Source organism: Cheilinus undulatus, linkage group 3 (genome assembly GCF_018320785.1).
Source record: "Cheilinus undulatus linkage group 3, ASM1832078v1, whole genome shotgun sequence".
NCBI lineage: Eukaryota > Metazoa > Chordata > Actinopteri > Labriformes > Labridae > Cheilinus > Cheilinus undulatus.
In genome coordinates this window covers 25,347,147-25,371,334 of record NC_054867.1, presented here as the reverse complement: position 1 = coordinate 25,371,334, position 24,188 = coordinate 25,347,147, and the positions used below count along the sequence as shown (strand labels likewise).

At 40.0% G+C, this 24,188-nt stretch overlaps 1 long non-coding RNA gene across 2 annotated transcripts; it reads left to right on the top strand.

Annotated features, from left to right (window-relative positions):
• Positions 1-725: 725 nt before the first annotated feature.
• On the top strand, positions 726-16,665 carry LOC121507534. Of its 2 annotated transcripts, XR_005991723.1 has the most exons (4): positions 11,117-11,205; positions 11,306-11,400; positions 11,684-11,802; positions 16,541-16,665. It is a non-coding gene; the product is annotated as an uncharacterized LOC121507534 (long non-coding RNA). The 2 variants fall into 2 exon arrangements; XR_005991722.1 differs by lacking the exons at positions 11,117-11,205; positions 11,306-11,400 and adding an exon at positions 726-885.
• The last annotated feature ends 7,523 nt before the right edge of the window (positions 16,666-24,188 follow it).

Genomic DNA, 24,188 nt, shown 5'->3' with positions numbered 1-24,188 from the left:
AAAATACTGTTAGATACATTCGTTTCCAAGGCCTTTAAAACATATAAAGTCTCAAAGGAGACATATGAGAAACCTGCTATTTTGTATTTTTTTACATGTATATTTTGGTACCTGAACTATGAACCTACCCACAAAATCTAGATGAACCAGCCAATTCTGCTGTTCATGGCTTCCCAATGTTTGATATAGTACTCTACTAGTTTACTCCTTGCTCAGTGTATCTGCAATACCGTAAAACACCAAAAAATAGCCGGGGCGTTTATTTGTCTCAATCACTAAGCAGACCTGGCGTTTATTTGGGACCAGGCGGCTATTTAGAACAGGCGTTTAATTCTTTTCTCACAAAAATCTTGCTTAGCAAAAATTGGAAAAATATGGTAAATTTAATCAAACTATTTATTTACACCAGTATGAATATCACTTTTACATTTTTAAGACAAGATTACAGTACCATAGTTATACTTCTGTCTTCTTCTGTCAACTCAACACTCTCAACACTTTAAATACTGGTAAGGAACTAAACAAACGCAAAGTTGACGACAGATAGTTTAAAGTTAATGTCGTACTTTTTATTTTTTGGCTGCACTGGGGCATGGTGCTGCTATCTCACTTGAGATAAAGAGCAAGGGACGGGGGGTGCCCCAGCCAATGAGGAGGCTAGTACTCGCAGCCAATCAGGCTCAGGTCAGAGGGAGCGTTCCTATTGGCCGCTGTAGCTTCCGTATCTCAGCTCAGTGAGAAGTTGATTCAATGGCGGCATTACGGCGGTGTTTGGTCCTGTGTAGAATTTGTTCATGATGAGATGAAGTGTTTTCTTGCCTGTGATTCGGCCATTGATTTCAGTGGAAAAGCAGAGCAAAATCACTCCACGAGCGCTTTGCCACCGTGAGTATTCAATTCAGCGGACATTCTCACCTGTGAGGAGGTACGTAAAGAGAGGGGCGGAGCTACGGAGCTCAAACAGGGAGAAGAACAGGAAGGGAGGGGGAGTTTGGAGTTGATTCTATACGGTTCTCATCTCATCTCAGTCACATATCGAAGCTGTAAATAAATTACACCCGGCATTTATTTGGAACAGGCGTTTATTTGTCAAAATGTACTGCCACACCCGGCGGTTAATTGGGACCCGTCGATTATTTGGTGTTTTACGGTACGCTGTAGAAATTACTGTTATACATCTACCATAAATGCTATAAGCTCCTTCTTCTAACATGTGGTGCTTGACCTGTGTCTGCAACACTCACATGTGGAAAATTACTCCTTGCACTTAAAATATCACTTTATACTATGCAATTTATTCAGTAAATTTACATTGATATTGTTATTGCATGTTTGCATACTGTAGCTATTGTTGCTCTGTCCTTCTTTTGTGTTACCTGCATAAGCAGTTTTGCTAACTCTGGCGTATTTACATCCATTTTGTATGCAGATGTTCATTAATCTGCTCTGTGCCTTTTAAATAAATAGATAGATAAAAATGATTAAATACCTGCATTTCACCTGGTACCTCCGCCCATAAATCTCCACTACAGTCGTGGAAACACACAGCTTTACTCACCACTCCCACAAAAGAAAGAGGCAGAATCAGAAGGGTCCTACTGCATTTAAAGAGACACAAACCAAAACGGACTGGTCTTAGAAAGGCTGTTCAATAACTGGTTTGTGCAGGGTCAAAAACCTCCTCTGGTTCTTGATCAATATTTTATTTTGAACACAGCACAGATCATTTATTTAAACTACTGAGGACTGAGTTCAGAGGTGGAAATGACATATGTTATGTCACCTTTCAATGTAAAATTATAAGGTATTACATTTTCAGGTTTGTTTTAACATTTAATTTTCATCAAAAGATGTAGTAGGCTTACGTTTTTCTGAACTTAGTCTTTATGTTCAGTTTTGATTATGTTCTTAGTGGGATTCTGAGGGAAACTCACCAGATCTGATATCATTTTGCAGGCTTATGTTCTGGCCTAGTGGTGAGATGTCAATGTGCCCTTGCAAAGCTCTGTTGCAGCTTTTGGTAACAGGTTACCTTCGTAAGATCCATGGTAGGCACTACCTCTGTTTCTTCAACTGACATTGGCTTTACTAAGGCTGATGACCCAAAAAGAGGATCTGACAATTGAACTTAATAAGTTGTGGACTAGATTTATGGTCAGTTTAGACTTTTACCTCAGGAGGTAAAGATAATGATGCTGTTGATAGTGGTATTGATGATGAGAATGATAACAAGGGCTTGTGATAAAGATTATTTGTTTTGTTGCTTTGGTAATAATGTTATATACCACAGTTTTTTACGTTTTTTTAAAGCATGCTTCTTTACAGCCCTCGCATCGTCTGTAGCTCTGCATAGCAGCACTGTGGTCCCATAAGACTTGGAGCGCTTCGTGAAACGGCATTATCCCCCTCTGTCTTCTTGCTTGTGTTGTATTTACTCTCATATGTTGCTTTATACATAGAGCATGCTAAATGAAATAACCCCATGCAACACTGCTATTGTGGTCTACGTAAATTGTACAAGTGTCTTATGTACTGGAATGGTTGACATTTAATCTGTGCATATCAACAAACACAGCGATAGTTTGATGGTCATTCTCTGCAACACTATTTCTGTTTGGAACACTTTTGGAACACTTTTTCAGGCTCAAAATTCTTTCTACTTGTCTTCTTTTTTGGTAAGATGCTGGTTCCTATAACTTTTTTTGTAAATAAACCTTGCTGTGAGTTGTTTTTTTCCAACTCATTTTCTCTGCATTTTTGCAATTTGCAAACATTTTTGATGTTTTTGATGCAACGGTATAACCTTGCAAAGCAGATGGATTTGCCAATCTACTGCAATTCATAACATTTGTGAGGAACTGAAAATGGTTAGGACAAACCAGTGTTATTTGGGAATATGAGGCAGTAACTATGTGTGTGGTTTAGTTGCACTGAAAGCTGACAGCAATGGCTGCTGCCAGTGCTGCGATAAGCTTGGATGTAGCCAAGTGTAGTGGCAGTTTTATCAGAACTTGCTGTATGAAATAAACAGCAAAAACACCGCTGAAGCTTTTTATGACGGAAAATATATTTTTGCTTTTCTCTCAACCCGCTTTTGCCTGAGTTTCTATTCATTACAGATAGGGTTTGCTGGTGTAAAATATGGCTACTGCTGTGTTAGCTAATAGCACAGATTTAGCTGTAGTTTTGCTGTAGTTTAATCAAACTTGACAACATTTCTTTATTAAAACAAGAGCAAGCCCACAATAAAAGCTGATACCGGTGCTAAATTGATACTTTTTACAGGGTATCAGTGCCTAACATGTCTGAATTGACACTTCTGAGAGAAAAAAAGTGTGTTGAAAATCAGCAGGAATAAAATCTGTCTGGGTATCATCAATGATTTGCAGAAATATCTTTAGAAGATGTCAGTTAAACATGGGACAAAAAAGGAAACCAGTGTAACTTATCACATTCATCGCACACTCCATAACACGTTTTCTGTCTTTTATATGGGGTAGCAGTGGGGTCACATTTGGATGGCAGGGAATCAAAATGAAGTAGCGATACCTGTGTTGTAATTTGGTCTGGTAGGTATCAGATGTGTTGGTTCTGGTACCATGTAGGTACCGTGTTTCTATACTCATCCCCACTTCTGACCAGCTTCAGCGAGAAACTCCAGCCTGTAAAACCCAGGTTTCAGCTGTGCATGCTGGACAACCTCTTTTTGAAAAGTCCTGCTCTTGTACACTTTGTATGGGGGATTTCCTAAGTAAACACATCTTACTTTGATGCCAACTTAACCTTTTCAGAGTTAAAGATGCAATGAGGTCTTAAAATGTATGAATAAGGTATTGAAAAGTCTTAAAAAGTATTAAAGACCCTGTAAAGTGGAAATGAATCTGTATTTAGGTTTGTTGTATGACAGGTCACTGTGTTATGATCCCCTGAATCAAATTTCAGTCAACTAGAACATTTCAAAGTTTATGAAATGAAGCTTCAAAATAATGAAAAATGAGGCAGTAAAATCTGCTCTAGCATGATCTGGACATGTCTGTTAAATAAGCTTAAGCCACGCCCACTCAGGAGGAACACCATCCTCTCAGATTTAAGAATGTCACAATCTGAATGAGGTTTACCTTATGATTAGTGCACAGCTGCCTGGCTCTGCACAAGAGCAGAGACAAAGTCTGTTTTCTGGCTTAAATCTCTGTTATGATGCTTTAAATGATCCATAGATCACTGTGGCTGATAGATTTGGCAAATTTACCCCACAATGAACAAAAACAGCATTTAACTGACTGTAAACTTTCAATAGAGGTAGTGACATCAGCTAACAGCAGACTGTATTGAGATGAACTGCTCTGTGATTTTAGATTGTAGTGTTGGGGGGCGGGGTCATTCCCACTGTGGACCCACATATTGGCCCCGCCCACATGAAACCAAGCCAGAAAAAGGAGGAAAAACTTTCTAACAGTCAAAATCCAAAACTCAGTCACATGTAGGTCTCATTTTTTTCACGTTTACAGCAACCTTATTCCAACATATCTAGTGTGTTGAGACAAAAACTTTGGATTTCACTTTACAGGGTTTTTAAACTTAAATTCCGATATTCTGCACACCCTGGTTTTAAACCGTACAACCACCAGTACCCATATACTTAGGGGCATCCATTATGTCAGAGCTGACGCTAAAATTAACATTCATTGGACAATGGATGTCCACTCTACTGCTCTGAAGTCCAAATAACACTGAGTTTTCACCTGATCTTTGAAAAGCTGCTCTTTTATTGTCTGTCAGTTAATAGCATGTTTACAATTTCCATCAAACTCTCACAATCCTTCCTCAAAAGTTATGCCATTTTCCAAATTCTTCTTCGTCTTTGTTGTGTCTTGTTGTTTTGGCTTGAACTGTTGGTTGCATTTCTCAACACTACCCCTGATTTCTTGTGGTATTGCAGTGTTTTATTGTTATTTGCAAACTTTCAGAAAATGTGCAGAAATTCATTCAAAATGGACACAGACGGAAGGCATTATCAATTTCTGTATGAAATTTCAATGTAGAGCATGAACGAGCCTTAAAGCAACATAGAAGAAACATGAAATATGACAATGTAAATGCAGGTAAAATAGAACAGTTGAATGAATAACTCAGGTATGAATTTTGAGCTCCTATGGACAGAAAAGTGAGGCAGCTACCCACCTCCGGACATGTGCTGCAGAGAGGCATCAGTGTGATCATGCATTCACATCAACAGTAATCTAAGTCCAATTATTGAACAATATGTAAAACTGACACACACATCGAGTTCGAGACGGAGGAATGTACCAGTGAACGAATGTCTGTTAATTCAATTCCTAGCCACCGCTCACTAACACAGCACCACAAATTAAATCGGCCAGGGGAGCAGACAGCTAACAAAGGAAATTAACAATGATGCTGCCTCTGTATTAGGGCATATGGATTCGCTGCATGTTTGCTGCGTGTGCGTAGCTGCAGCCTCGCGCCTCTGTACGCACAGAGAGGGGGGAAAAAGGCCAGTTTTAATCAAGAAATCCATTCCACTTTTCTAACCTCTCTTCTCTTCTTTCTCCCCCTCCCTCCATGGCGGGCTTGTGTGGAAACAGAAGTGCTAAATTACCCTGGAGCAGTCAGACAAAAACATCTTGTTGGCTTCTAAATTGCTTTGCATGCATATTAATTGGACAGAAATCCCTGCAGTGTATTTGGGTTTGCGTGAGAGTTTGTGTGTGGCTCTATGAGTATGTGCCTCTTTACTGTATCTGTGTATGTACAGTATGTGCGTGCATATGTGTGTGTGTGTTGGACAGAACCGGTGAGCTATTATAGCTGCAACGCCTTGCAGAGATTTGGAGGTTATCTGTTTTTGTTGGTTAATTGTGAAGCTGATAGTATCGAGGGTCTGGGCCAATTCAAGTGGGCTTTCAGCCAAATTACCTCAGTAATCGTCTGTATTCAAGTCCCTGGACGCTCTCACCAAGACAGAGGCTGGGAAGCCCTGAAGTTCAGTGGAGAGAGGCAGATCTGACCCCAGCTTCAGACAGCTTACACTCTAATTGAAATGATATTTTTTTTCTCACCGTTATTGGATTGCTGACAAGATTTCACAGAAAAATTCCATTTGTGGTCAATTTATCCTGTTTGTTTTTAATTAATGCGGACAGCTAATGAACTCAGAGGGAATCTCGGCCAAATGATCAGAATTTCCTCCATGTTTTGCGCCGTTATCTCTGAAGCAGTAGGCTTTTGGAATTAGAGCATGAAATTGTTTGAAAGTAGGAAAAGGAATTCACTTGGATGGAGCGCACAAACACTGCAGCCAATACAAGCTGAGGATTTGTAAATCTACTTTTCATTCACTCAGACTAGAAATTCCTTTGACTATGACTAAAGATTATTTGAAACTAGTTTATGGTGGCAGAGGCATGAAGGACTTATAAAATACTCATACTGTTATCAGATTTTTTTTTTCTAATATGTTGATTCAGTGAATTGAAAAGTGGAGCACATTGTGTATAAGCAGTTAGCATTTTGTAGCTGCAGCCGCTTGATGTCTTGCTTCCTCTCAAAGTTAAATCATCCCACTGCTGTCCTTGTCCAAGTAGAAAGTATTCCATTCACTGAATGGGTTTAGAAAATAAATTAAAAGAATGTGGTTGAAGTCTTGAAGATGTGTATTTTTGAATATGAAATCTTGTGAAGGCGGCAGACAAAGGGCTCAAATGATTCTCATTCTGGCTGCAATAAATCATGAAAGGGTGAACGTTTTAAACGTGTTAGATCTGATAGAGAAAAGAGGATCAAGCATAACCTTGACAGATGATCCTTTGATGTCCTTACGACCCGTCCGACCGCAAACTATTAATTTTCTTGGTTTTCTTTCACTGTGTAACCAGACCATTAATTACTGCATGCTCTGTAGAAACACATTTTGTAGCTCCCTTCTATTCACTTTTATGTCTTGATTGGACATCTTTTTAACCTACCTGCATGAACTAGCCCAGTGTGTATTTGTGCTTGGAATTCTATGCACAAAGATGTACAAAAAAGGTGATGCCCTGGCCACGAGCTCCACTTCCACCACCTTTGGTCTTGTATTAAAGTGCAAATAGTGAAGAAAGAAATCTGCAAATCAAGGTTCTTCCTGTCTGTAGCTGTTTAGCAGAAAGGAAATCTGACTGAAATCCTTCCCATGATCCTTGTAGGCGAAGAATAAGTTGTCATCATTGTCTTCATCATGTGCTGTGCAGGACTCCAGGCCATGAATCGTCAGACGGTGACCTCATATCTCACCCCACAGTCCCCAAACACACACCAAAAGTCGCACCCATCCACCCACACACATACAGCACCACTCTTCCTCCATGTCTTTTCCCTCTTCACTTCTTCTCTGTTTATTTCATCATTTTCATCCCCAAACCGCTCAGAATCTGCATGTGTAAGAGTGACACACACCCACACATATTTAACTTCAGTCAACAGTCAAGACAAGGTGTCGCTGTGTTTTTAAGCAGCCGTTTAGTTTCCAACAATTCTCTTTCCAGCTGAAGGTTTGAGGCATATTCTTCTGAACACACAAACAAAATACGCAAAAAGGATACAAACACACACACAGCGCGGTGTGGAGCTGCGAGCATAAACACTTAACCCTGGAAAGATTCAATGATGGCGGATAAAAGAGTGATTTGTGTTCTGCTAAGGGGAAAATGAGTAATCCTATCATTCAGCGTGACATGCAACACAACACGCCGCATCAGTCACAGACACACACACACGCATGACACTAAACACTGCCTATCAGGATGATAAAAGCATGCCTCACCCACACAATAAGGCGTTTGATTTTTCTATTTTCCGTGTCATTCATTTTCTCTTGATGCTGTTGTAAACCTTCTTCTTTTCTCTCGCTCTCCACCTCCAGCATTGCGCCTCACACAACAGCTCATATTTGTGTATTCATGTAAATATCTTGCTAATCTCTATAAATATATTTATGAGATTTAATACCTTTGTACAGTAATACTCTGCATGCTGAGCGCTGAGGTTTTACACCCTCCTGAAGATGAGCACACACACTCACAGACACACTAACGTGCTCACACAGCTTGCTTTGGGTGCATACCAATCCCTCGGTCTTTCTTTCTTCCTGCCGGGGCATTAATTCCTGCCCATATTTCCATCTGATTATGGTCCAGTTATACCCGCAACTAATTGAACATTAAATATAAAGAAAGTTAATGAAAATGTCCTTTATCCCCTCCAAACTAGGCCTGAGAACGCATCCATTAACGCAAATTAATCTGGCCCTGGTGCGTGTTGCAGAGAGGAAGATATATGCACAGTTTGCTGCTCCCCTCTCCGACCCGAATTACGGTCCTCCTCCTCCTCCTCCCTGGGCAGGACAGTTAAATAACAAAAGATGCGTTGTTCTCCTCCTTCTGAGTATTCCGGTAAGCCATTCCCAGAGTTTCATATCTGGGTGAAAACAACGTGACACTGATGCTTTGGCTTTCAGATTGAAGTTTTTTCTGTCCAGCAGTTCTCCTGTTACTACTGCTGGCCCGTGTATGGACCACCGGCACTGTACTTTAACTGGTTTGGACAGAAAACACTGCATGCACTCTACATATTTACCTTCAGAGACAGATTATGTGGCTGTTTGAATGTGCAGGTGTCAGGACTATAGCACTATCCTGAATGATGTGCCCATCCTATTTCACATAATGACTTCTGGCAAATGATGAATAAATAAAAAATCACTTTAAAGCCTTGAAATTAAAATACATTTTGGCAAGTTGGAATGAATAACTGTGAATGTGCCTTGTTTTCTATCAGGCTTGTTAGTTTTACTCTTACTTTGCTTTTCCTTTCACTTGAGCTTCCTGTGCAAGCGGCTCTTACTGAGCTAAAGACCCCCACTGTGAGCGTAGCCGACAGACAGAGCGGCGCACAAGGAAAAAGGAGGAAACAATGAACGGATGGATGCTTTCATTCTGATGAAAGGAATAAACGCTAAGGCATTTATTTTGTCTATTATCCCACTAAAAAGCCCTCTCCATTCCTTTACCCCCCTCCTCCTCTTGTTCCCTGAGGCCCGTCATATTAGCATCTCTCCTGGACAGCGAGGGGTTAACTAACCCGTTTAAGGGGAACCACAGAAAACAATACTCGGACCCCAAAAAGACAATGGCGGTGCCTTTCTCCTCCGTATTTGTAATTTAACATCAAAAGGCTCTTCTCGCAGCGACCTCTGAGAGCCAGCGTCTCTTTAATGAAGCGCCCCACCCCCCTTAATCACATTCAAATTGGTTAGTGTTCAGAAAATAGAAATATGTATTAGATAGCAATAAATTTTCATCATTGGCTAAGCCTGCTTCTTAATTGTCCTGTCCCAAGGCTTGGGAATTTCATTGTTCGTTAGGTGCTTAAGTCCCCCATCTCATTCAGTCTCTCTGACATTACTGCTGAGGGCTCTAATGCCCAACTAATTTGAATGGGGATTTACATGATAGAGCAGGGAGCATTAAAATGTGGAGAGAAGGGAGAAAAGGAAAAAAGGAAAAAAAAGAGGGGGAAACGGCTTCTTTCACTTCAAAAGTCACTTTGTTCAAAGTCAAATGACAGTGTTTAAAGATGCTCTATCTCTCTCTCCTCAGGATTTTGGACAGCGGTGCCAACTTTAATGGTTCGTTATCTTAGCCCCCTCTCCGTCTTCCTCTCTCTCCTCACCTCTTTTTTTTTCTCTTTCTGCCACCAACCATGCGCTTTTGTTTAGTGGCACCATACTGTTTCAGGATATACATTGTTTTGGAGCGACTTTGAATTGCAAAACACTTCTGTCATTCCCTATTATTTTTTCCCTCTTTATTTGTGTTTCTGTGTGTTACTCAATCGTATGCCATTAGGGGTTTAGGAGGCTGTCTGAATAGTGCACGCACATGTACTGTGTAAGAGTGTGTGTGCCTGTGCGGTTCTAATATTTGGCCTATTGCTGTTTCTTTCACTCCATTCTGCTATGTAAACCATGCCGCTGAAGTTTTTGGCTGGCGGCTGAGACCAAAAAAAAAAAAAAGTCTTGGGATTGTTTTATGTTTGTTCTGGAGGTATTTTGGATCAGAGATTGTGTGTGCTTGTGTGCATCTGGCTGTGTTTCTTCAAGTATGTCTATTTTGGATCAGTGTGAAATAGAAGCGGTGGTGATAAAGAGAATCAGATGTTTTCTGATGTGCGCTGTTGGACGCTGTTGCTGCTTGTATGAATGTCCATAAGGCAGACGTAGGGCAAACAGTTTGCTCTGGGAATTACAAATTCAACAGTGCAACAGCTTTGCAATTGTGCATGTGAGCGTATGTTTTCATTTACACACATACACAAAAGGAGTAAAAATGCATGCAAGCATTGAGTGATTATGTTTTAGAAAGAAAAATAAAAGTTTACCACCCCTGCCCACCTGTTGTTAAGTCTCAGCTTGCTGAGTTCCAACTTTATTGTGAAGGCCAGACTTAAACAACACAACTGCAAATATTAGGTGAAGAAATCTGAGTTATGAGACAGTTTCACAGCCTCCTGTTTACCCCATTTTAATTGTTTGCCTCTTTTTTTGCTCATAAACATTGACACTCTCCACCTCCAATTCTCCATAATTAGCGTGTTTGCTTTGACCTGCGTGTCACCGGAGATGAGAGCAGGTTGCTGAGGGTCAAAGCTAATGAGAGAGAGGGGTTGACCTTAGACTTGAAGTCAACCTGGGGCAAAAAGGGTATCATCATAAATAACAAACAATACCACACTTAAATCCTCCAGGAGAGGAACAACAATGGTGAAAAATTAACTCATTATTCTGTTAATGATAGGAGCGTCCTGGATGTTGACTTTTAAAAACAAAATTAAAGAGAGTCATGAGGATTTTATTTTCAATTTTTGTCACCCTATGAGTATCACAACAGCATTTTCTTGTTGATACTTTGTCTGTCCGTATGTGTTTTAATCTTAAGCATCTTATCTTAGGAAGTGTATTGAGCTAAACGTCTGGCTGTGTGGACACTAAAAGATCAGAGTCAGAGAGTGAAGGGTTAACTCTGATAATCACCTGTATTGATCTGTGTGTGTTAGAGGGAAAAACTGCTGGTTCCAGAGCAGCTGACCATGAATGGTTATTGATTCTATCATAAAGAGCGGCTGTCTCTGGAGTCTAAGGCTCTTTAGGTAATCACTGATAATGTTTTTCCCCTTCTGGCAATGCGACAAGTTCGTATCTCTCACCTGTTCTCCACAGCTGCTAATTTCTTAAATTTATCCCACCCAGATTGGCCAGCACCCCAAATGTCCTGTTTTCTGACTTTTATCGAACACTGGCCCAGCTCTTCTTGGCTGCTCTCTCACAGTTTGCCATCGATGTGTGTAAGACTTCTCTCCTCACATATAGACAGACAAGCAAACAGACAGACAGGCGACAAACTGGGAAGCACTCCCTAATCAGGCTTATGATGCTAGTGGGCTCATAGAGCCATGTGCCCCGCTTAGACTGCTAGTGTAAATGATTAGCGGGGCTCAGGCTGAGCTGTATTAGCAGGCCTGCCATCACTGATAGCTCCCAGCTTCCAACTTTTATTGCCTTGATAAAGCCCTCCACTAGAGCCCACATTAGTAGCAATCAACCAATCTTCTTTGCTCTTGTGTCTAGGTGGGAATGGCGGTAAGATTGTTTCTGCACTGAGGAAGTGATGAGAACCAAGTGAAGATGCTCTCTCACGATGATGGCCCCTGATAGTTGGGACGAGTTGGAAAAGGAACAAAAAGAAGGTGAGAGTCTCAGCTGTGGCTTTAATATGCAACAACAGTGGTGTGTCTGGCATTTCGGACTGTGGTGGCCAAACCATGGCACTTAGTTATGCAGTATGTTTGCGCACATATCCCAATAGCATATATTTAGCATTTTGTGTCCGTTATTATATCTACTTCAATTACGTTCATCAAACTGAAGTTGTACAATGAATTTTAACATAACCCAAGAATCAGATAGAAGCTGAGTTTCCTGCAATCAGTTTGAATTGTATGAAACCTTTTAATGCCCCTGCCTTTACCTTTTGAGATCTACCCCTGCACATGATCCTGCTGGTGGGGCACATTGTTTCCAGTGGTGTTCTGCTAATCAGCACTTCAAATCCCAGTTCCAAATAAAATAACAAGACATGATAGTATAATAGGGTTATAAGTTGTACCCAAACCGTATGAATATAGAGAAAACATCAACACAGAGCTCCATAGTATGAATGAGACGGTCAAAACTTTACTCAGCTGTTGCTGTCAACTACTCCACAGACCAAAACCTGCTTGTCTGGAACAAATAGCTACCAGTAACATACAACACCATGAAGACATCTATCTGTGAGTCTGCAGGTACTGTCACTTCATTGACACATTGCAAGCACTCAATTCTGCTACTCTTTCCTCATACCCCTGTCACACACTTGCTCAGATCACATAGCTGTTGTTAACCATAATGGTGACTTTTACTCAAGCTTGACAAATGTCATCATCTCACTGAGGCCTTCTCTTTTCAAATAACTAAATGTCAGCATATTTTAAGTCCTCAGTTTCATTTTTCGCTGGCTGATTATTACCAGCCACTCTGGTGTCATCACAAACAACCAGTGCTAACAGGGCTAACTGATTATTTGCCTGTTGACTGATGTGTCCCTCGAGAGTTACTGTAGCTGTCGTAAAGCAGTTGTTTCTGCTGCATTCTAGCCCACTGTGCTATGAGAACCAGCCTGTGGCTGAGGATGTTTCACTTCTGTTTAACTTTGAATATTTTCTTAACTCTTATAATTTCTTGCGAAGTATATTCATTTCAAAACCTAAAACAGCGTGTTTGCTGTCCAAGAGTAATGAAACGCTACTTGAGTAATGACAGGATCATCAAGTACTCCAATACTCGAATACCTCGTAATGTGTACTTGTGATGTTCCTAGGCATATAATCTCCCTTCTGATTGAACACAAAACAATTACGTCAAGCCGACAATTCTGAAGTCAAATAAATAGATTCTGTAAACCAACTGAGTGGAAGGCAGTTGGGATTAGGGATAGCACCTCCAAGTCTGAGGCCATGGTTCTCTGCTGGAAAAAGGTGGATTAGATCCTCCGGCTGGGGAGTGAGTCTCTGCCTTAGGTGAAGGAGTTCAAATGTCTCTGGATCTTGCTCACGAGTGAGGGTTAAAGGGAGTGTGAGATAGACAGGCTGATGGTGTAGCATCAGCACTACTGCAGCCATTGTGCTGGTTCATTGTGATGAAGGGGGAGCTGAGCTGAAAGGCAAAGCTTTAGATTTACCAGCCGATCTTCTTCCCAACTCTCACCTATGGTCATGAAGAATGAAATCTCAGATAAAAGTGGCCAAAATAAGTTTTCTCCAGTATGTGTCTGGACTAAGTCTTTGAGATAGTGTGAGCAGTTCAGACATCCAAAGTACAGAAGTACAGGAGTACAGCCATTGCTACTTTGCATCGAAAGGAGTCAGTTAAGGTGGTTTGGACATTTGATCAGGATGCCTCCTGGGCGCCTCCCTTTGTAGGTCAACAAGGTACGTCCAGCTGGGAGAAGACCTCGGGAAAGACCAAGAAATCACTGGAGGGATTATATATCCTCTCTGGTTTGGGAACAACTTAGAATATCCCAGAAGGAGTTGGACAGTGGCACTGGACAGAGGGATGTTGGGTTGATTTGGTCAGCCTGCTTCCACTGGGACCAAGCCCTGGAAAGTGGAAGAGGATAGATGGATGGATGTTACAACTTCACACTTTCACAGTGAAACAGAACATGTAGCAGAGTTGGTTTGCAGAATGTGGCTAATGTTAGCAGTGCTGGCACCACAGTCCTTGGATCCTATTGCAGGACAACATCCACATTCCTGAGATGAATATTGTCAGCCAATGCTTTGGCTAAATGTAAGTTTAATGTGACACAGCCTTTGGACAGCTTTATCCCTAGTTAGAGGTTGTTTATGTGGGATTGAAGATTATTTTGAAAGGAAGGCTGTAGTCATTAAGACCACTACAGTGGCTACTAGTGGCAAGCAGCTGTGTTACAGGTAAGATGGGACTGCTGGCCTGAAATGATAAAAAATGTTAGTTTAGTTTCACCAACCTGTAATCCTAGAATGGACACAACAGCAAAAAGAGGTAAGAATGAGCTGGGGGAGGGGTTAAATGCTCTAAAATCAAGTAGGAGAAGTGGCAATAAACAGTAGCAATCAGAATCAAACCAGGCATAAAATACAAAGCAGAGAAGAGCAGACATTGAAGTTTTAAGGTAAAATTTGTGGGAGAAGAAGAAAATTTAAGAGAGACAGGAAGAGGGAAGATACAGTAAAAGACAGAGGAAATCATATAAAAGCAAGCCTATAAAAATGAGTTTTAAGAAGTGATTTTAAAGATGCCACTGATTCTGCATGCCTTATCTCCTCAGGCAGGTCATTCCAAAGTCGAGGCACCCTGACAGAGAAGGCCCTGTCACTTTTAGTCTTAAGCCTCGACTTTTGAACGACCAGGAAACCCCCCTTCTGAGGATCTAAGGCTTTGGCCTGGCTCATAAGGGGTTAAGAGTTCTGTTAAGTAGCTCGGAGCCAGGCTCTTCAGTGCTTTAAAAGTGATAAGTAAAATCTTAAAATCAGTTCTAAAACTTACAGGGAGCCAGTGTAGGGATGCTAAAATGGGGGTAATGTGATGTCGTCTGTTAAAACCAGTTAGAAGCCTAGCTGCTGCATTCTGGACCAGCGACCATTATAGTATGTCTTTAATGTAGGCTTTAGCTTTAAAATGACCCTGACACTGACAATTTTTGAATTTATAGTTTTCATAGTAGTCAGATTATAGTTTTTGGCCTTTTGCTGAAGTGGAGAGCTTTTAATTTTGAGCTGTTGACACACTCCCAATCACTTTCAATAGTATGCATACGTAAGCACAAACTGCCACACACACTAACACACTAACACACACATCCAACCGCTCGGTCTGGCATGCTAACGGAAAGTAAAGGTATATTTTTGTGTTCTGCTGGTCAAAGAAAGGTGGGTGTGATCCACCAAGCGTGCCATACACTAACAAAAATCACACGAGGAACACACGCAGGCTTACACAAATAACGCCCCCACACACACCTACACTGTTCCCTCACACAAGATGCACGCACACAAAGACACAGACAAATGAGACCTTCGTGAAATAGCTGGTGGGTTTTCTGCTATGGTCATGATTTCCTTCAGGGCTGTGAAAACACTCTGCATATGGAGTCCATCTCCTCTTCAGCTTAGCACCCAGACAAACGCACACACAATCACACACACAGGAATAGTATTCTTTTCCTGGCTACCGTAGAGGTGTGGTGGGGAGAGAAAGTGCAATATTAAGAAAGACAAGGAATGTGTATATTAAAAATACTTTAGTGTGGTTTCATGTCAATGTTTGTGAGGTTCTTAGTGGACGTTTGTTAATGCAGGTTCACAGTGTAAGGTATTCGGGCACGGCAGGAAAATCAATAGGATCCGTTGTGTCTTTCTTTTTTTCATGTGCGCGGCTGTCTATTGAGTTAGCACCGCTCTGCTAACAGGTTATCAGCTCAGGGCAGTGTGTGTGTGTGTGACTGCATATATATTCATTAACATCCTTATCACAAAACAGGCACATAGGAACTCGAGCCAGCTCCGTGTATGTGTGTGTCTCTCTCCCTCTTCTTTGACTGGGTCAGGGTGTGGAAGTATTGACCACTTGCCAGGGGATAGAAGCTATTGATTGTGACTTATCCAGCTGTTTATATTTGAACCACGGGTTTAACCTCCATCGATCGACACACACCTCGCAGTCTGCAAGGTGTTCAACTCTGCTTCCCGCTAATGGGGCTTAATGGCCGTGCAACAAAGTGTGTGTACATCTCAGTGTATGTGGGAGAGTATTTTTGTGTGTTGTAACATTTCTTGTCTTAGTGAAAGGAAAGTAATTAGGATGTTTGGAATTTTGATTTAATTGTTATTTGTTGATGTATTTTAGTGCACCACAGAGAAGCACACTCACACTTCTGCATTTGTTTTGCCCTGCACTCAAGGAGAACATGAAATTCTTTGAAAATAAAAAATCATTACCAAAAGCAGACCTCGATTTTTCTATTGAGTCCTCTTCAGTCTGTCATTGTCATGACAACTTTACAAGGTCTCTGAGGTCTCTTGATTTAATGTGAATACTCTCCTTGCATATTTAATAATTGGCTTAATAACATACTTGATATTCAGTGACCAATACTCAATCTGAGTTTACCTTGACTCCCTCAAGATGTCACCCTCATGCATTAGACACGCACATACACGCCTTCATGCTCTCCCACAGACGCACTGATACAATGAAGTTGATCTTTAATTTTTGTTTTCACTCTAAAGAGGAAGGTTAAATTTTACTCGCCCTTCTTCCACCTTTTGTTAAACCGTCTAAAAAGATTCATTCAAAGGTTTTAGTAATAATATTTCTTTTGCATTTCTCTCCATTTCACAGTGCCACGGCCCTCACACCAACATCCCTGCCTTTGCTGGTTAAAATGAAGAATTATTATGTGTGAATGCATGTTTATGTAACTGTTTGTCTTCGGCCCAGTGTCAGACTTTTAAATTAAAGCTAGCAAAACAGAAAACTTTTCATTGAATACATTTTTTATTTCTCTGTGTGTGTTAGTGTGCACTCTCATATTTGCATCTGCGTATTCTTGTCTCTTTCTCTCCCTCCCTCTCCATTTGAAGGGTTGTAATGAGTCATCAGGGAGAGCTGATGTGAATTATTAATATTCAATCACGATGCTGTTCATGAATTAACTGAAGGCAGAGGAGGAGGGTTGGACAGGAGAGAGAGCAAAAAATGGAGAGACACAGGGTGAGCAATGGCAAAGATTAAACTTTAAAATAGATATGTAGGAAGAGAAAACAGCAGAGCAGCTGAATATGGAACAGAAATAACCAGAAGTATTTAAAAATAACTGAAAACATGCAGAGGGTTGGTTATATTAAGCACCTGCCATTGCAGTTTGTCTGTGGAGTAATTATATGAATGCAGGAGGTTTTTATTATTTTTATTATTATTATCCTCTAATGCCAAGGTAAACGCTTGCACTGCTGTCTTATTCTCTCTAAGTATAATATTCAACACTTTAGTATGACTTTCTCTTTGGTTTGCCACCATTTGCCCTGTTAAATCTATAGCATTATGCTTTCAATATATATATAACCTATGTTAAACCTATATCATCTTTATTTTGCAAGATATTCTGTTGAACTTTAACCTTTACACATAGATTTTTTTACACAAACAATCCAGGAAACTAAAGTGTTGAAATATCACTATTTTTACTAGATTAGTCATCCAAAGCCATAGAAATTTATGGTTCGTGAAGAATGCAAGCATATAATCTAAAAACCAACAGTAGTTTGTCCACCGCGCCACTATATCTGGATTGGACTTTCTAGCTAGTCTCCTTTATCTCAATGATGATAGTGACGAAACGTACCAAATAGTCATTGGTGAAATGTTGCAAATGTGCAATTCAGACAGTGTGCAGAACTTTTCCAGCAATTTTTGTTTCTTTAAAACAAGATATTATCTGATTGAATGGCTATATGAACTTTGCTTTGTTGCTGATGTCAAAACAGGTGCTCATATGGTTTGATTCTTACTAGAAATGTATTTAAGATTAAAAATCTGGTATTATGAAAATTCTGTTTCAATCACATATCTTGGAATTATTCAATCATAAAAAATAATTATTGTTTTTTTAATTTAATCAGGCAGTGATTCTAGTTTGTTAATCTCACCTCAATGTCTGAAAAGTGTATCATCTCCTGGCAGAAGTCAAACTCATCAACTTCTACAGACTGAAAAAGCAACATTTGTTGCCTCCAGCTCTCTCTGTTTCACAGGAATAGATGCAAGGACAGAGACAATGCTTTGATTGAGAAACATATAATTTATTACTTGCTGTCCAGTCACAGACTGGGCTTTGCCCACTTAAGAGGAAAGCGATATCCCAAAGTGTGTGGCTGCACCTGGAGCTGAGCACTTTAAAAGAAGGAAATCAGTAGCTTTGTTAATTTTTTATGTGCAGTAGATTATCTTTGATATACAGTGCATTCATACAGTATTCAGTCCCCTAAATGTAGTTAATGCAAATGAATTGAAATAAAAAATTTGAAAGACTACATCTACATAAGTGTCAAGACCCTTTGCAAAAACACCTGAAATTTAGCCCAGGTTCCTCCCATTTCTTTAGATCCTCGCTGAGATGTTTCTGCACCTTCACTGGAGTCCACCTGTGGTAATTTAAACTGATTGGACATAATTTGGAAAGGCCTTACTGCCTTACTAAGGCTGTAGTTTCAGCTTGGCCGGGCAACCATCTCATGGAAGAGTCCTGGTTGTGCCAAACTTCTTCTGTTTGAAAACTATGGAGGACACTGTGCTCTAGGGGAACTTGCAGTGTAAAAGATTTTTTTGTAGCTCTCCCCAGATCTGTGCCTTGCAACAATCCTTTCTCTGAGCTCTACCGACAGTACCTTTGACCTCATGGCTTGGTTTTTGCTCTGATATGCAAAATCAGCTATGAGGCCTTCTACAGAGGTGTGTGCTGTTCCAAGTTATGTCAAATAAATTTAATATACCACCAATGGACTCCAATTAAAGTGTAGAAACATCTCAGCAAAGACTGAGAGAAATGGGAGGAACCTTAGTGCAGTTTCAATTGTTTTTGCAAAAGGTCTATTTATGTAAATGTGATATTTCAGTTCTTCATTCATTTAATTTGCAAGAAAACACACAAAAACAAAAGCAAATTGTTTGTATTTTGTCATGATGGGGTACTGAGTGTTGATTAGTGAGAATAAAATTTTTTTTTTTTGACTTTAGCATCAGGCTGCAGCATAACTAAACTGAAAAGTTAAGTGGGTCTGAATACTTTCCAAATTTACTGTAAAACCAGTAACTCATTGATGCAGGATTCCAGCTTTCATTCTCTATAGCGATAGTGGCCTCTGGTTAAGATTATTCATACTCACAAGGGGTGTAACAATTCATAAAAAATTGTGCTCAGTTTGAAGTCATGATTTGTTTGTTTTTTTCAATACAGTAAGCGAAAGAGAAAACATTTTTTTTTCTTGTTTGTTTAAAGGAACTTAATACTTCCCTTTTACACTTTGCCAAAGTGCAGCATTGACAGTTAAGGCTCTGAGACCTGTTTTGGTTTCATTTTTATGTACAGTGCCTCTCTCCTTGTTTCAGTGACATTCACATTTGTGAGATGCCGTTTCAAATGGATTTATACGTTTGACATTATACAGCAACGTAACCAATCCCTGCTGAATAATGTCTGCACACCTCTTTCATCTTATTGTATTGCAAACAGGAACCCTTAATGATAGCTGGGATCTTCCAGCTATTGCTATTATAGTGATTGTCATGGTGGTCTATGCATGCTGGGTCTGTGTGGGAACTTAGATTTGACATGCATTTGTTCCACATTTTTGGATCAGGGTGTCTGCACTGTATTGAAAGCCCAAAACAGTACACATTCATCCTTTACATCAGTAATGTTCACAGTCTACTCCTGTGGGTGTGTATTTGTTTGTGTGGCTGATAGGAGGAGGTGCAGCTGTCAGTGATGTTCGGTTTTGATGTCTCTATATTTTGCTGTCCCTGCAGATCTGGATTGAGTTTGCAGGTCAGAGGTTATCAGATGCTCACAGAGATGAAAAGCGCATAAACATGCACTGATATCCACACATGCACACACTTCTTTGTGCTCGTAAACTGGACCAAGCTTGACAGATGGATCTGTGTGAGCAGACTCTTTGGCTCTCCTGCGTACCTTGATGTTTGTGGGTTGAGTCTGACGTGAATGTAGGATCACAGTCATCTTCACAGCTCATCATTCTCCCTGGCTCAGTACACGGTCCTGTTTAAGGTGAAAAGGAAAATGAATAGTGTTTGACGTATGGATCAGGGAGCAAGCTATAACACATCTTTTGAACAGTAACCATAGAATCAATCAAGTTGGAGATATTCCATTCATTGTCAGTACTTTCTTGGGAAAAGAAACAGCGAGACAGATTTCCATTTCCTAACAGTGTTTCTCAAAGATTGGTTATTCTGGAGCATTCACCCCCTATTTCTTGTTTTGTAATTTAGTGTAATATATTACAATTCAGATAGATTTATTTGGAGTTTGAATGCACGCATCAAACACTTTTCATTTTTATATTTTATTGTAAATCATTTTGAATACCAAATAATCACACCTCCAAACTTTGAAATCAAGGACTTGTTTGTACATATTCTGTCCATTGAAAGTATTAATTCCCAACTACTTTCATCAAAATTCACAGTTTAAATGTGAACAATTAAGGTTCAAAGGAGTAAATACTGGCTTATGGTTAGGGGTGATGTATTGATATCACCTTTCTAACACCTCTATCTACTTTTCAGCATTGATAGTGACTTAGCAGATGTGTAAGCTGCCCCCAGCATAGGCACTAATGCAACCCCATACCATCAGAGATGCAGGCTTTTAAACTTGTGTGCTGATAACAAGCTGGATGGTCCCTCTTCTCTTCAGTCCGCAGGACACGATGTCAGTGGTTTCCAAAAAGATTTTCAAATTTTGACTGATTTGACCACAGAACAGTTTTCCATTTTTGCTTCAGTCCATTTTAAATGAGCTTTGGCTCAGAGAATAAAGCAGCGTTTCTGTATCCTGTTCACATATGGCTTTTTCTTATATGATGCCAGTTTAACTTGAATTTCAGTAATGACCACTTTGTTAAGAAACACACGTGATTTGCTGCTATAAATATTTCTTTATTAGCTGTCATGAATTGCACTTATCCACCTGCCCTTCCTATGCTGATAAGGAAAGTCTGAGGCAGGAATAGAAACAGCAAAAACCCAGAACAGAGCAGGCATCAGTGACACCAGAATGACATTGATTAAGTCAGAAGCAGAATGAAGGAGGAGCTGGGATGGAGGAAGGCTGCCAATAGTGGGCTTAGAGCAAATAAGCTGGCTGTAAGCTGATGAGGGCTTTCATGAGATCAACTTATCCCAGTTATGGCAGCAGTTGATTTTGTGGCCTGCCTGAGCAAACACTATGCACACGATTTGTGGGTAAAGTGGCGAGCTGTGTTGACAGAGAATCCCATACAGTAATTATCAGTACAGAATTTTGCATGTTTTTAATGTAATGTCACCTGATGTTGACCTTCAGCCTTGTCCCTGAGCAAAAGGATTTCTTCAGCTCTTCTGCACATTTTTTTAAAGTTTATTTTGGGCATTGTTGTGCCTCTATTTGATAGAGGAGGATAGTGGATAGAGTTGGAAAAAGGGACGAGAGCGGGGGAGAGACATGCGGTAAAGGACCTCAGGCCAGATTCGAACCCGGGCCGTCTGCGTACATGGGGCAACCACCTGCGCCCCTCTTCTGCACATTTTGATCATATAATGTGCAGTAGATGGTTGTATTTTCAAAATCTTCACAAGCTGAATTTTCTCCACAAATTATAGACAGATTTCTGCATATTGGTGAACCTCTGCCCATCCTTACTTCTGAGGGACACTGCCTCTCTAAAACACTCCTTTATTCCCAGACAGGTTACTGACCTGTTGCCAATTCACATAACTGCTAAATGCTCCTCCAGCTCTTTTTCATTTGTAATGCTTACTTTCCAGCCTTTTGTTTCTCTGTCCCTACTTTTTTAAGAGGTGTTGCTCACATCCAGCTGAAAATGAGCAAATATTTTCATGAGATGGTAAAATGTCTCATCTCTGTATCTGTATCTGATATTATGTTTATGTTCTACTGTGAATAAAAGTTTATGAGATTTGTAAATCATTGCATTCTGTTTTTATAAACATTTTACAAAATGCTTCAACTTTTTTGGAATTAGAGTTGAAGCTTGCCCTCCATATTCGCATTCATTCATCACAGTTTGGAGCAATTGTTGCAATACCGCCTGAAACTATTGGGGGTAGTGTCAAGTAGTCTAGACTACAGTTAAAGCCAGACCAGCAAAACACAGCAAAGAAGAATAATCTTGAAAAATGACAAAGTGCTTTCTGGGGTCCAGGGAAACTGGGGTTCAGCAAAATCATGGTCTACTGTAAAGTTAAGCTTTGGTGTTCATATTTAACCTGAATAATAACCACTCTTTTCAAAGGAACAAATTTAAATTTATTTGAATAGTAAGTAGCTCACTGAAAAATGTAAATCATTTTGTTAAAAACTGAATTAAAATATGCTAAAACTGCAAAAATGGGTTAAGGTGGAAAAAAGGGGCATATAAAGTGGTAAAAGGGGGTTCAAAAGTGGCTGAAATGGGGTTAAAGTGGCAAAAATAGGTAGAAATATGGTGAAATTGGATTAAAATTGATATAAACTTGCAAAAAAGGGTTAGCAAAGGTTGAAATAGTCAGAAATGGCCAAAATGGGCATATCAAATTGTGAAATGTGGCTGAAAAAGTGGTAAAAGGGGTTAATAGTGGCGATTATGTGTCAGCATAGCCAACATAGGCAGAGAGATGCAAGATTTGGTTTAGAAGTGGCAAAAACAGGGAGAAAAAAGGATTAAAAATGGGTTTAAGGTTGCAAAAATGTGTTTAAATTGACAAAATTGGTGTAAAATTTCAACAGTGTAATTCTAAAATGTTCTTAGTTTTTTTTAAGGCATCTGGAGACCCCCCTCTCAGTGTCTCGCGACCCCCAGTGGGGTCCCAACCCCAACGTTGAGAACCCTTGTCTTAATGCACCAAAGAATACCCCTCGCCTCTCTCCTCTCTCTCTCTCCCTTTGAATTTTTCTTCCAGGTAGACTTTTTTCTTTAACTGTAAGTTTTACAAAAAGCACAACTTATGGTTTGTAATTTATCAGCTGAAATCACTAACAACGTATCAAAAAGTCTAAACTGACTTGATACTGGCAGACACTTAGACCATTCAGAGGCTGTTTAACAAAGGTATTGGTTGGCCTTTATCAAACAGGAGGATTCAGACTTCAATCAGTGCATTCTTAGGAGGGGAGAAGCAGAGGATGTCTTTCTTCCAGAAATAGTGAAAAGAGACTGTTCATCCATTTGATTGCGTAAAACATAAAATTAAAAAATGTTAAAATTTGCAGTCAAATTTGATTTGGCAGCCCTTGATACCACTGGGCAGGCTGCCAGTTAAATTCAATGCATGGCATTATAAAAGCAGCATCACCAATGCTCCTTTTGTACTGGAGTAGATGTGCCATTGGCTTGTACCTTTGGTACTGCAGGTTTTATATCACATCACAGAAGCCAGCGTGATCATTTCATTGTTCACTTTTTAGCTTCTTTTCCTACTTCAGGAATTAATGTTGAACATCTGAAAGGAAATCAGGCTGAACGGTTCACAGACCTCTTTTGAACGTATTCCTTCTTAAAACCCTTTAAATACAGATTTTACTCTTTATCGGCAATCTGTTGAGATTGGAAAATATATTAAACTTCACGGTGAAGCACTTCCACATGTTTTCAATGACTTTGAAGCAAACTTATTTAGTGAGAAAATCAAACCCAAGATCCTCATTTTTCCCAGTTGCATGTAAAAGTTATAGCTTCCTGTTGCATCATGTTATACCCCCTGACAGTATTTGACTTATCTGGTATCTTTGGAAACTTTTCCTGCTTTACTAGAATATAAAATGAGATTCTGTGTGCTTCACTAAGGCTCGACTGCACAAGATGCATTTATAAAGATGGATGCAGTGAAAAACACCCCATGGAGTTGAGAAGGTTAATGCATTTTATGAGAGTGGTCCTTTGGCTTGGCAGTGGTGCAGTACTCGGTGGTTTGCTGTGCCTGGCACACTCCACCTGGATCTGGGCAGGAATCAAACCCACAACTTACACAGCTCTTAGTCTGCTCTTCAGCTCAGCCTGGTCAGCAGCTGGAACTCCTGAAAGGATACTGACCTTCATATAGACACCTTTATTAATAGACATTTAAGATGTACTGTATCCTCTCTATATCACCTTGTCTGTCTTTTCTTTTAGAACATTTATTTCCATGCATGTTTCCAAATGATTGTGCACATTTTAAACTGATATCAGAAAAGTGCAACAACTAAATTTGCTTGAATTATAGAGCA